This window comes from Scyliorhinus torazame, chromosome 3 (genome assembly GCF_047496885.1).
Source record: "Scyliorhinus torazame isolate Kashiwa2021f chromosome 3, sScyTor2.1, whole genome shotgun sequence".
Lineage (NCBI taxonomy): Eukaryota > Metazoa > Chordata > Chondrichthyes > Carcharhiniformes > Scyliorhinidae > Scyliorhinus > Scyliorhinus torazame.
In genome coordinates this window covers 130,994,107-131,008,911 of record NC_092709.1, presented here as the reverse complement: position 1 = coordinate 131,008,911, position 14,805 = coordinate 130,994,107, and the positions used below count along the sequence as shown (strand labels likewise).

At 47.9% G+C, this 14,805-nt stretch overlaps 1 protein-coding gene across 3 annotated transcripts in view; it reads left to right on the top strand.

Annotated features, from left to right (window-relative positions):
* cnot6l (CCR4-NOT transcription complex, subunit 6-like) overlaps positions 1-14,805 on the top strand; it is a 187,502-nt gene that overhangs the window by 28,696 nt on the left and 144,001 nt on the right. The window contains exon 1 of one of the 3 annotated variants that reach the window (XM_072496210.1): positions 3,951-3,971. The exons of the other annotated variants lie outside the window; for them this stretch is intronic. The gene's annotated coding sequence lies outside the window, so the exon portion shown is untranslated. Of the gene's footprint in view, positions 1-3,950; positions 3,972-14,805 lie in introns of those variants that run through there. 3 annotated transcript variants of the gene reach the window in all.

The window sequence follows — 14,805 nt, the reverse complement described above, 5'->3', positions numbered from 1 at the left end:
TTTTCGGTATCTGGGGATCCAGATAGCCAGAAGTTGGGGTGCCCTACATAAACTGAATTTGACGAGGGTAGTGGAGCAAATGGAGGAGGATTTTAAAAGATGGGACATGCTCCCGCTCTCGTTGGCGGGTAGGGTGCAGTCGGTCAAAATGGTGGTCCTTCCGAGGTTTTTGTTCGTGTTTCAGTGCCTCCCCATCGTGATCACCAAGGGCTTTTTCAAGAGAGTAGGTAGGAGTATTATGGGGTATGTGTGGGCAAATAAGACCCCGAGGGTTAGGAGAGGGTTCTTGGAACGCAACAGGGACCAAGGAGGGTTGGCTTTGCCAAACCTAGAGAGTTACTACTGGGCAGCTAACGTGGCGATGATCCGCAAGTGGATCATGGAGGGAGAGGGGGTGGCATGGAAGAGGATGGAGATGGCGTCCTGTAAAGGAACGAGCCTGGGGGCGTTGGCAACGGCACCGCTGCCGCTCTCGCTGACAAAATACACCAAGCCCGGTGGTGGCGGCAACACTAAGGATCTGGGGCCAGTGGAGAAGACACGGGGGTGCAATGGGAGCATCGGTGTGGTCCCCGATCAGGGGTAACCACCGGTTTGTCCCGGGGAAGATGGACGGGGGTTACAAGGCTGGCATCGGGCGGGGATAAGAAGAATGGGGGACCTGTTCATTGACTGGACATTTGCGAGCCTAGGGGCACTGGAGGAGAAGTTTGAGTTACCCCCGGGAAATGCATTTAGATATATGCAGGTGAGGGCTTTTGTGAGGCGACAGGTGAGGGAATTTCTGTTGCTCCCGGCACAAGAAGTTCAGGATAGTGTGATCTCGGGGGCATGGGTCGGGGAGGGCAAGGTGTCGGAAATATACCAAGAGATGAAAGAAGAGGGGGAAGCGCTTGTAGAAGAATTGACAGGTAAATGGGAGGAGGAGCTGGGGGAGGAGATTGAGGAAGGGCTATGGGCGGATGCCCTGGGTAGGGTTAATACCTCCTCCTCATGTGCCAGGCTCAGCCTGATACAATTTAAGGTGGTTCACAGAGCGCATTTGACGAGGGCAAGGCTGAGTAGGTTCTTTGGGGTAGAGGATAGATGTGAAAGATGTTCAGGGAGCCCGGCGAACCATGTCCATATGTTTTGGTCATGCCCGGCATTGGAGGCGTTCTTGAGAGGTGTGGCGGGAGTAATATCCCAGGTGGTGAAAGTCCGGGTTAAGCCAAACTTGGGACTAGCAATATTTGGAGTAGTGCAGGAGGCGAAAGAGGCCGGAATTCTAGCCTTTGCGTCCCTAGTAGTCCGGCGAAGGGTCTTGCCATTGTGGAAGGAGGCGAAGCCCCCTAGCCTGAAGGCCTGGATTAACGACATGGCGGGGTTCATAAAATTGGAGAGAATTAAGTTTGCTTTGAGAGGGTCTGCACAGGGGTTTACAGGCGGTGGCAACCGTTCCTAGACTATCTCGCGGAGCGTTAGAAAAAGGCCGATCAGCAGCAGCAGCAACCCTGGGGGGAGGGTGGGAAGGGAAATGAGAGATTGTTTGAGGGGATGGACGAGCGGGAGATAGCATGGAGGGTGGGGGGGGAAACGGTACGTGCGGCCAAGAGCCAGTGTATAAAGCTATGTAAATATACCATCTTGCTCAGGGAGATTTTGTGTTATTTTGTTACGGGGGTGGGGTTACTGTTTGTAAGGGGAAACATTGTGTTGTTAAAAAACCTTAATAAAAAAATTTAAAAAAAACATATATAAAACACTTAAGAATTTGTTATCAATTATAAACATGAAAAAAATACAACAGCCACAGTAATCTATGTATATAACTCTTAACGAATCCTCAGCTGTTCCAATTCAATACAAAATCCAATAAAACCAAAAACCCTTTCAAGTGAGTGGCCCAGCACTGTAATCTCACTTGAATGGGCCTGGTGATTCTGGTCCAGTTTCCAACCAGCAGATTCAAAACTCCTTCAGGGAAGCAACTTTAGCTTTACGGTTACCAAGGCAGTTTGCCACACCCAATGTGCTTTTCAGTTCATCGGAACAGCTTTAAAATAAAACGGAAAACGTCCTGCAACTTAACACCGTGCTTTCCAACACTGCCTCTTCTGCAGTCCAAACAAAGAAACTGAAAACCCCTAAGCCCCATCTCACTTGACAGCCACAGCCCAGCTTCACCCACAAATGACATCACTGAAAACGTGCTGCAAGCCATGTGGTAAAACAAACCTTTCTTAAAGGGACACTCCCATGACATTATTCATGTATTATACTGGTATTCCAAACCCCAAAGATGGGAGCTAAATATGTTTCATTTTTATTTTAATATGATACTCTGGACAGTTGTGCTTTATATCTGAAGCTGAGGTGTCTAAAATATGGCTCCCATGAAGTCTCATATTCTCTATTTAGTTCATCTCTTTGAATTTTGTAAATTTAGTGACTTAGAATGGTCTGTTTTCTTTCATGTCAGCTCGTTTTCAATTAAGTATCAACTCCACCAGTGAGAAACTAAGGCAGTAGAACATGGGCGTAGGCCATTCTACTGCTCGAGCCATCTCCACCATTAAATATTTCTTCTATACTTCTCTTATCCCATACCCCTGAATGCCTTTAGTGTATAGAAGACTAAAGGTGTAGAGGCATAGTTGCATTATAGATGCAAATAAGCACTGCACTGCCACATCTGAACTAAACTTGTGCCACTGCAAAAATGCTGTGGGATTTGAGCCAAGTGTTCGTATGAATGAGATTTAAGATGAAAATTTGTTCTGATGTTACTTGCTCTTAGCATGGATGAATAGCTGGCTAATGTACTTTAATTCAGCAAATGATGAATGGCCAGTTGGGTGAGGTAATGAAAGGCTGGCTGTCCACTGGGGCCATAACCCAGTCTGAGCAGAAACTGGAAAAGGATAACTGCAACATGCTTGTCTGCTTGTATTTTAATAGATATATAGAACTTTAAACTGGCATGTTTTCAGTCCCTGACTTGCTGAAACTTTAGGGAAGGAGCTGAAATTCTTTCTTGTGTTTGGGTGATGAAAGATCCAAAGTGAGTTTGAACATCAAAAGGGAAGTACATCATATCATGTAAAATTGGAGTCCATGTCATCCTGTAGCGCAATCTAGAGTGATGCATGTGGCTGTCTTGCTGATAGATGTTTAAATCAATATAAGGAGGTGGGAAATTTTCTTGCCCTATAATACTATTCACATAAGAGAGGCTCCAATTTATATAAGCACCTTTTGTGTGCACAGAATATACCAAAATATTGTATGGTTAATAAAAATATTTTTTGAGTGTAATTATAATGTAAAAACCACAGCAGTATAATTTATGCACAGCAAGCTCCCTTAAATGCCAATGCAATAATGGTCAGAATCTGTTTCTGTGATGTTGACTTGGAGGGATAATATTAGCCAGCATACCAGGGAATAACTCGCCTCTTGAAATTATTACATATCCATCCAAGCAGGAAGATTGGGCCTCAGTTTAATGTCTCATCAGTAAGATGGTAGCTCTGATGACAGTGTAGCACTCAGTACTGCAGTGGTGTCACAACTGGAGCTTTAGGGAGGAGAATTATAGAGATGTATGCTGTTTGTAATATTTCCATTTTCAAAGATGTGGAGATGCCGGAGTTGGACTGGGGTGAGCAGAGTAAAAAGTCTTCCAACATCAGGTTAAAGTCCAACAGGTCTTTACAGATCCAGAGAGAGGGTACCCATTGACATGGGTACCACCATTACATGTGAGAACACCACCCACCAGGTACGTGGGACATACACGTGTGACTCGGCCAACGTTGTCTACCTCATACGCTGCAGGAAAGGATGTCCCGAAGCGTGGTACATTGGCGAGACCATGCAGACGCTGCGACAACGGATGAACGGACATTGCGTGACAATTGCCAGACAGAAATGTTCCCGTCCAGTCGGGGAACACCAGCAGTCAAGAGCATTCAGCCTGTGATCTTCAGGTAAGCGTTCTCCAAGGCGGCCTTCAGGACGCGCGACAACGCAGAATCGCCTACCTACCAACTGTCCTGGCTGGAGACAATTCACATCTCTTTAACCTGTGATTATCCCTCTCTCCAGTTGCTCCATCCGGACCTGTAAAGAATTAATTACCTGCAAAGACTCTCATTCAAACTATCGTCTTGCATCTTTGACATTGTCCATAAATATGTTTCTGGAACCTACCTCTTCATTAACCTGAGGAAGGAGCAGTGCTTCGAAAGCTAGTGATTCGAAACAAACCTGTTGGACTTTAACCTGGTGTTGTAAGACTTCTCTCTGTCCATTTTCAAAGGAAGAGGAATTTTAAAAATGACTAAATGACCTAGCCATGATCATATTTGTGTTCTTAGGACATTTCTGTTTGGAATCGAAATATTGATTCCTTTTTGTAAAACTTTGTTTGAACCATTAGCTCACATATTTACTCAAGTTGTTTCTTGTGCAAATTATTATTTGGTAGTCTATCTAATTTTAGCAAGTAGCTTACTCCCTTCAAATCTGTATTTTGATAGATATGGACTCTTTTTCTTATTGCATGCTATGGAAGCTTTGTAATTATTGTAAAGTTGACCTGGAAGTAGGAATTAAAATTCGGCTACAGAAAGGACCAGCCGCCTCCTTGTCTCGAGGAGCATGAATGAAACTTTTTGCAAGCACTAGACATGTAAAACCTGGTCAATATATTGAGAATTGAATACGTGGTCATTCAAGCTTTTGAGTGATCATAGAAAACCATTTACTCAAATACAGTTTGAATACATTGCTTAAAACTCAAGAGTTGATTTAAAAACCCCCCAACTGCATTCACTCACCAATTATGACACAATCTCTGCTGACCCATGTGAACGTGAGGCAAAATTTGGAAGAGGCATGATGAGACACTAAACAACTACAATTTTGTTTTTTTGTACCTGCGTATCCCAGCATTCAGCTGAGAGCATTCGTTTGGACTAATTGGATTCTGAACTGCTTCAGTTGATGCTGATGTGTTAACATCTCTTGTTCCAGCAAGCAGATTATTTTTCAATGAAAAGGCTAGCCCTCCACCCTTCTAACTGAAGGTATTCTTGTGTTGGAGGGTGGGAGAGAAAGGAGAATTATTACAATATTTCCTTCATTTGGGGAAACTGCTGAAGTTACACAGCCTTGGTTGTAGGCAAAAGTTTAAAAAAAAAAAAAAAACCCACATATTTATTCAAATTTTCAACCCCCCCCCCCCCCCATCCCCCAACAAACAGAAAGGAACAAGAACACAACAATCAGAAATTATACCTTGGATTTCCCCCATATACAATAACCCCCCCCCATATAACATTTAAAAACACAAATAGGGGAACCCCCCCCCCCCCCCCCCCCAACCGCCCTTGGGCTGCTGTTGCTGCTGACCTCCTCCTAACGCTCCACGAGATAGTCTAGGAATGGTTGCCACCGCCTGGAGAACCCTTGCACAGACCCTCGCAAGGCAAACTTTATCCTCTCCAGCTTGATGAACCCTGCCATGTCATTGATCCAAGCTTCCACACTAGGGGGCTTTGCATCTTTCCATAGTAGCAAAAGCCTCCGCCGGGCTACCAGGGACGCAAGGCCAGAGTACCGGCCTCTTTCGCCTCCTGCACTCCCGGCTCGTCCGATACCCCAAATAATGCTATTCGGCTTGACCCGGGCATTCACCACCTTGGACATAGTCCTCGCAAAACCCATCCAGCGCCGGGCATGATCAGAACATATGGACCTGATTTGCCGGGCTCCCCGATCACCTCCCACATCTGTCCTCCACCCCAAAGAACCTACTCGACCTCGCCCCTGTCATATGCGCTCTGTGAGTAACCTTGAACTGTATTAGGCTGAGCCTGGCGCAAGAGGAGGAAGAATTAACCCTACTCAGGGCATCAGCCCTCAGACCCTCATCTATCTCCTCCCCAAGCTCCTCCTCCCACTTGCTCTTTAACTCCTCCACCGAGGACGCCTCCTCTTCCTGCAGTTCCTGATAAATCGCCAAAACCTTGCCTTCTCCAACCCATACACCCGAAGCCACCCTGTCCTGAATCCCACCTGCCGGAAGCAGTGGGAATTCCCTCACCTGCCGCCTCACAAACGCCCTCACTTGCATGTACCTGAAAGCGTTTCCCGGGGGTAGCCCAAACGTCTCCTCCAGCTCCCCTAGGCTCGCAAACGTCCCATCGATGAACAGGTCCCCCATTCTTCTAATCCCTGCCCGATGCCAGCTCCGAAACCCCCCCCATCCATCCTTCCCGGGACGAACCGATGATTATCCCGAGTCGGGAACCAAACCGAGGCTCCCACCTCGCCCCTGTGTCGCCTCCACTGCCCCCACATCTTCAGCGTCGCCGCCACCACCGGACTCATGGTGTACCTTTGTCGGCGAGAGGGGCAGTGGTGCCATCACCAGTGCCCTCCGGCTCGTGCCCACACAGGACTCCATCTCTAGCCTCTTCCACGCCGCCCCCTCTCCCTCCATTACCCACTTACAGATCATCGCCACATTGGCTGCCCAATAATAGCCGCACAAATTCGGCAGCGCCAGCCCCCCCCCGCCCCCCTGTCCCTGCTACTCTCCAGAAACACACTCTTCACCCTCGGGGTCTTATTCGCCCACACAAATCCCATGATGCTCCTGCTTACCTGTTTGAAAAAGGCCTTGGGGATAAAAATGGGAAGGCACTGGAACGCAAAGAGAAACCTCGGGAGGACCGTCATTTTGACCGACTGCACCCTACCCGCTAGTGAGAGTGGCAGCATGTCCCATCTTTTAAAATCCTCCTCCGTCTGCTCCACCAACCGCATCAAATTGAGTTATGCAGGGCCCCCCAACTCCTAGCTACTTGGATCCCCAGGTACCAAAACTTCTTTCCGCCCTCTTCAGCGGTAGCTTGTCTATCCCCCTTCCATGATCTCCTGAATGCACCACAAAGAGCTCACTCTTCCCTACATTGAGTTTATACCCCAAAAAGTCCCCAAACTCCCTAAGGATCCGCATGACCTCCGCCATCCCCTCCACTGGATCCGCAACAACCCCCGCCCCCCGGACCAGTCCCCTCCATTTCCTGGACTCCCTCAGTGCCATGGCCAACGGCTCAATTGCCAGTGTAAACAACAAGGGGGATAAGGGGCACCCCTGCCTCGTCCCTCGGTACAGCCAAAAGTACTCCGGACTCCGCCGGCTCGTAGCCACACTCGCCACCGGGCTCTGTACAGCAGCCTGACCCAACTGATGAACCCCTCCCCGAACCCAAACCTCCGCAACACTCCCCAAAGATACTCCCACTCCACCCGATCAAAGGCCTTCTCCGCGTCCATAGCTGCCACTACTTCCGCTTCTCCCTCCACCGAGGGCATCATCACATTGAGGAGCCTCTGCACATTTGTGTTTAGCTGCCTACCCTTCACAAATCCGGTCTGGTCCTCGTGAATCACCCCCGGGACACAGTCCTCAATTCTCGTAGCCAGCAACTTAGCGTCAACATTGAGGAGTGAGATCGGTCTATACGACCCACATTGCAATGTATCCTTGTCCCGCTTCAAGATCAAAGAAATCAGCGCCCTGGACATTGTCGGGGGCAAGGTCCCCTCCTCCCTCGCCTTATTAAAAGTCCTCACTAGCAACGGGCCCAGCAGGTCCACGTATTTCCTGTAGAATTTAACCGGGAACCCATCTGGCCCCGGGACCTTCCCCGCCTGTATGCTCCCCAATCCTTTAACCAGCTCCTCCAGCCCAATCGGCGCCCCCAAACCAGCCACCTCCTTCTCCTCCACCCTCGGGAACCTCAGCTGATCTAGGAATCGGCGCATCCCCTCCTCCCCCCGCTGGGGGCTCAGACCTGTACAGATCCCCATAGAAGTTGCTAAATACCTTGTTTATTCACTCCGCACCGTATTGCCCCCTCTAGCCTTAACTCCACCAATCTCCCTTTCTGCCTCCCTCTTACGAAGCTGATGTGCCAGCATCCGACTCGCCTTCTCCCCATACTCTTATATCGCCCCCTGCGCTTTCCTCCACTGTGCCTCTGCTTTCCCTGTGGTCAACAGGTCGAATTCCGTCTGGAGGTTCCGTCGCTCCCTAAGTAGCCCCTCCTCGGGGGGCCTCTGCATAACTCCTGTCCACCCTTAAAATCTCCCCCACCAACCTCTCCCTCTCCCTCTTCTCTCTCTTCTCCCTGTGGGCCCTAATGGAGATTAGCTCTCCCCTGACCACCGCCTTCAACGCCTCCCAGACTACCCCACCTGCACCTCCCCGTTGTCGTTGGCCTCCAAATATCTTTCAATACACCCCTGCACCCGCCCGCACACCCCCTCATCTGCCAACAGTCCCACATCGAGGCACCACAGCGGGCGCTGGTCCCTCTCCTCCTCCAGCTCCACCCAATGCGGGGCGTGGTCCGAGATGGCTATGGCCAAATATTCTGTTTCCCCCCTCTTTCGGGATTCGCGCCCTACTCAAAATGAAAAAATCTATCCGGGAGTAGGCTCTATGGATGTGGGAAAAGAAGGAAAATGCCCTGGCCAGTGGCCTGGCAAACCTCCATGGATCCACTCCCCCCATCTGGTCCATAAACCCCCTGACCTCCAGATCCGGAATCCGACACAGCAAACGTTTCATAAATTCGGCATCATCCCAATTCGGGACATTCGTTCACCAGTACCACCCGCACACCCTGCAACCTACCACTCACCATCACATATCGACCTCCATTATCCACTACAATATTCAGTGCCTCGAATGACACCCGCTTCCCCACCAGTATTGCAACCCCTCTGTTCTTCGCATCCAGCCCTGAATGAAAGACCTGCCCTACCCATCCCTTTCTCAGCCTAACCTGATCTGCCACCTTCAGATGTGTCTCCTGGAGCATAACCATGTCTGCCTTCAGTCCCTTTAGGTGCGCGAACACCCGGGCCCTCTTGACCGGCCCTTTCAGGGCCCCCACATTGCAAGTTATCAGCCGGATCGGGGGGCTACTGGAACCCCCCCCCCTCCCAGCCGACTAGCCATCTCCTTTTCTAGGCCAGCCACATGCCCGCGCCACCCGCACCCTCCAGTCCCCCAGGCGGCGGGACCCCCGACCCGACTACCTCTCCTACTTCCAGCTCCCTTTTGGCCAATGCAGCAGCAGCCCAGTCCTCCTCTCTTTTCCCTTCCCCCCCCCCCCCCCCTCCCACTAGATCCTCATCTAGCCACTTTGCTCCCCCCATGACACTCCCATAAGTCAGCTGACTCCTGCTGACCCCGGCCTCTCCCACCATTCTATCGAACACCCAGTGTGAGAATCCCCCCCACCCCTTGGCAGTCAGTTTGCATTCCTCTCCAGCACCGCTCTTCTCTTATCTCTTCCCCCCCCCCCCCCCCCCCCCCCCCCCCCCCGGGCCCCGTCCCCATCCATCCCTAACGTGGGTAAAAGCCCGCACTTTTCTGAGCCGGCCCCGCCCCCTCTGGCACAGCTCCTTTTTGCGGCCTTACCCCAACTCCCCATCCCCGGGCCTCCATCCCCCCTCTTCCTCCGTGGGGCCCTGCCCCTCCAACACCGACGTCCACACTCTCCCACAGCCCCCACATCAAATCCATTCACCCATCCCCACCCAGCACTTAAACAAAAAGAACATTCCCCAAATGTGGTAAACCCCCCCCCCCCCATGACAAACCCTCAATTTGAGTCCAACTTTTCAGTCTGGATAAAGTTCCATGCCTCATCAGGCGTTTCAAAATAGTGGTGCCGATCTTGGAACGCGACCCACAATCGCGCTGGCTGCAGCATCCCGAACTTCACCCCCTTCCGATGGAGCACTGACTTCTTAGCCACCTCCGCACTCCAGTCCTGATGAATTTGGATCTCCGTGTTCTCCCACCTGCTGCTCCGCTCTTTTTTTGGCCCATCTCAGGGGACACTCTCTGTCCACAAAGCGGTGGAACCTCACCACTACAGCCCTTGGCGGCTGGTTGGCTTTGGATCTCCTTGCCAAGACCCGATGAGCCCCATCCAGCCCCAGGGGCCTCGGGAAAGCTCCCGCGCCCATCAGTGAATTGAGCATCGTGCTCATATATGCCCAGGCATCGGGCCCCTCCACTCCTTCAGGGAGACCCAGAATCTGAAGATTCTTCCTCCTCAACCTATTCTCCAGGTCCTCGCATTTTTCCGCCCTCCTCTTGTGCAGCGCCTCGTGCGCCTTCACCTTCACCGCCAGGCCCAAGATCTCGTCCTCGTTCTCCGAAGCTTTTTGCCGCACCTCCCGGATCGCCGCCCCTTGGGCCTTCTGGGTCTCCACAAGCTTCTCAATCGCCGCCTTCATTGGCGCCAGCATTTCTGTCTTCAGCTCCTCAAAGCAACGTTTAAGAAACTCCTGCGCCCACGCTGCTTGGTCTCCACCTGCCGCCATCTTGCTTTTCCTCCCTCGCACTTTCCGCTGCACCAGGATCACTTTTTTAGCCGCTTCACTCCTGGTCCAATCCATATAATGTTGGGGGGACCTTGCTGTCACCTTCCCACACTGGAAGCTGTCGAACAATTGCCTTTGGGGCCCCTCTGAAGAGCCCAAAAGTCCGTTCCCAGCGGGAGCTGCCGAACGTGCGACCTACCTAGGCATAGACTCAACCGGAAGTCGGTTGTAGGCATAAGTTGGCACAGCCTGTCTCGGTTTTATGTAGTTTGGTGATGCTGGAAAAAACACTGAACTTTGAATTATATCAATACAAACTGACAGATGAGACTAAATCATTGACAACTTCTGAGCATTTAATTAGTTTCATGAAGTGTTATCGGATTCCTGTTTAAACCTGACACTCTGGAAGACAACCAAAATGGGTAACTTATAGATCTTGGATCAGTACCTGAGAGACACTCAATATCCTCTCCTGCCTTCTGCCTTGAATTGATTATCCACTATCTTTGATGTGATTTTCTTGTAATACTACCCGTAGTTAATTTTACCCAAGTCATTCTTCATAAGCTGATGATTTCTGCTGACGTAATTGTATGTCAGACCAGGAATATTTCTCCTGCATTTTTGATTTTTTTTTGAGAGATGTTTCGTCCACCTTTTGTAGTCTGGTGACATTAATACTAATGTTGATGATTACTTAAAGCATTTTAGAGAGAGAACTCTCTGACAAATTTATTGGTAGGTACTGCAGAATTTCCCTAGCTAGCATAGTGATGTAATGGATTGTTAAAGCTGAAAAACAGGATGTTAACTGAGCATTAAATCAGTTGTGTCGGGTGATTGAATTACCAGTACAGGTACACTGAAGTGTGGATTTCCACAAAGAGCATACTCTGATCTTCCTGCAAAGTCTTCAATTTTACATATACTGGTTTTAAACAAGAGTAGTATAGCAAAAGGGAAACCAGTATAGAGCAGAACAGGTTTACAATACTGAAAATCAGCATAGATTAGTGATAATTGTGGAATAACGGAGTACTCTATCATGGGTAAACTCTCCATCTCCAGGACAGGAATAATTAAAGAAACAATAAATTTTAGAAAAGCTGGTCACTCTGTAATTGAGGTTGGCAAGGAGAGACTTCATTGAAGACTGCATTCACTGAACATCTTCCTTATCATTAGAAACATATGTGGTGCCTGAGTCTTGGCAGGGGAAAAAACTAACAGAACACTCCTCTTTCTAAAGGGTGTTAGTGTTGACTCTGAAAATGTAAGCCAGTGAGTTTAGTAAGTAGGGTAAAGTATTGGAAGACTCCCTGAAAGAGGAGAGGGTTGTATTTAAATACATAGCTAGTTATGGTATGGAACATAGCAATAGGTGTTGGCCAGTCACCCCCTCGAGCAACTTCTGTCCTTCACTCAGATGACATCTGTATTCTAGCTTGTCCCTTTTTATATATTGAAAATAAAACTATTAATTTCAGACTTGATTGATCGAGATTCTACTCTCTCTTTGTGAGAGAAAAGCAGATGCTTTGACTACCCTTTTGCATGAAAAATTGTTTCCAAACGTAACCTTCAAATCAGAGTCGGGTCACTCCGGTGATACAGTAAGAAGTCTTACAACCAGGTTAAAGTCCAACAGGGCTGGTTTAGCTCAGTGGGCTAGACAACTGGTTTCTGATGCAGAACAAGGCTGGCAGGCTGGGTTCAATTCCTGTACCAGCTTACCTGAACAGGTGCCGGAATGTGGTGACTGGGGGCTTTTCACAGTAACTTCATACTTGTGACAATTTATTATTATTATTATTATTATTATTATTAGTTTGTTTCAAATCACTAGCTTTCAGAGCACAGCTCCTTCCTCGGTCCACACTCGGGTGATATGAAGAGGACGCTTTGCTGAGCAAAGTTACTAAGTTCGGCAAGCTGTTAATTGGCCTTGTTGGCAAGGGAAGTTTGGATATATATTTAAATTTCAATATGGCTTTTGTAATTGCCCTGTGACATAGCCACAGAATCTTGGCCAAGCTTTTGTGACAGGTTGGAAATTGGCTTAATCAGCAAAAGGATAGTTGTTAATAGAACTGTATTGACACGCAGGATGCAGCAGGGATTCATGCTTGAGTCATTGCTGTTTATAGTTTCTGTACATGATTTGGAGCTAGAGGCAAAGCCTCTTTTTGTTTAAAATCCAGAATTCCATCTGTCTTTTTAATGACCTTTTATACTCTCAGATCAGTGTCACTGTGGGCCTGAATGTATTTGGTTCTCCATTCTGTAACGAGCCTTTTATGTTATATCCTATAATCATAGAATCCCTACAGTGCAGAAGAAGACCATTTGGCCCATCAACATCTGCACCGACCCTTCGAACGAGCACCCTACCCGTATCCACTCCCTGTCCACCCCACCCTATACCTGTAACCAGACACTAAGGGGAAATATGTCATGGCCAATCCACCTAAACTGCACATCTTTGGACTGTGGGAGGAAACCCACGCAGACACTGGGCGAACGTACAAACTCCACACACAGATAGTGACCCAAGGCCGGAATTGAATCCGGGTCCCCAGTGCTGAGTCAGCAGTGCTAAGCATTGTGCAAGCGTGATGCCCTCTTGGCACGAATCATTTATAAAAAAAAAAAAAAGTACTATACTTTTTTTTGGATTCTACTGCCCTTTCTGCTAATCTCGAACTCTGATAAATAGTAAAAAAAGATAAAATTTGAATAACCACGCAGTGAGGAATAGAGCAACGGAGCTTCGTCTTTGTTATCTGTTCTTCCAACCGTTTTCTCCCCTTTGTGCATGTGTATATGAAAACAACTTGGGTAAGTCCCCAATTAATACCCACCACCCGAGTAAAATTAACACTCAATCAGATGGCATGTGTGATCTACCAAAGAGAACTTTGCTGACATCCATCAGAAAAGACAGACACGATATATTAGAAATGGAGGAAGAAGTAGCATTGGATATGATGGTGCTGGTGGTCATCCCAAGCATAATTACTACCTGGTCTGGAGGGAATGCATTCTAGGCTATTGAGTAAAGTATAGGTGGATATTGTGGAGGCTCCAGCTACAGTCTTCCAATGTTTTTTTGGTTATTAGTGCTTGCCAGAAGGTGAGGGAATTGTACATATTACCTTGCTGTTTTTGAAAAAAATAAAAGAAAATAAATGTAGGTATCGTTGTCCCTCAATCTGAGGATAATGCCTACTCACGGTCACGGACTTTTGTCATGAGTCCTCGTGATTGAACAGATCTTTGGGCATATGGAGCAGGATGTCCCATGAGGTCGTCTGACCTGAGTACAGGATTTGGTTCATTTTCTTTCCTTCTCGTGTTGCTCTGCCACATCATTAGATGTTGTGAGTTGAAACATGATGCAAGTTGTTGCCATTTTGAACAAATAGTGTCAATGCAATGCTCGAGTGTCTCTGATGGCCCATAACTTGCTCGCTCCCAGGTGTCCTATTTGCATCCAATTAAAATAAATTTAAAGTACCTAAAATTATTTATTTTTTATAATTAAGGGGCAATTTAACGTGGCCAGTCCACTTGCGCTCAGTCCACCTACACTGCACATCTTTGGGTTGTAGGGTTGAGACCCAAGCAGACACTGGGAGAATGTTCAAACTCTACACTGGCAGTAACCCGAGGCCGGGCTTGAACCCGGGTTTGAACCCCGTTCCTCGGCACCGTGAGACAACAGGGCTAACCACTGTGCCTCCGTGCTGTCCTGCATCCCATCTATGTTAAGTAAATTTTAAGTCCACATTTTGAGTTGAAAACGGTCTGTATGGTGTAGAAGCTGAAAGTTGTGGGTAAGAAAGGAACAAAATTCTTAGTTCTGTAATCCATTTTAAAGAGGCACTGATATGTGATAGAATGTAAGAATATTATGCTTTTTCTGAATGAGTTTTGACAAGTTTGGCTGGAACTATCTTTGCATCTTATTTTGTGGAAGCGTTTTATCACAGACAGAATTTATGTGCTCTCTTTCTGCCTGTAAATCCGTATGTTTGTATGGAAAGAGGTATGTCTTTTCTTACTCTTGGGTTGCGTATTCCAACTAAATAATTAACAGCAAGAATTTGAATTTAAAATAAAGTTACTTATTGTCTCTTACTTGCATCAAATTAACGTCGCATCACATGTACACGGGATACTGAAAAAGATTGTTCACTACATATTATAGTTAATTCAGTCTCCGATTTATGGTCGCCCGGGTGGCAGACCTGCACTTTCTTCAGTGGATTATATCAGGGTTTCCCAAACTTTTCCAGCCGCGGAACCCCATTTGACCTCTAGCATTGAGGAACCCCAAACATTCTTAGCTGAAGACTCGTTTTTTGTTGTGAAATAAGTGTGAACACAGAAACCAAATGT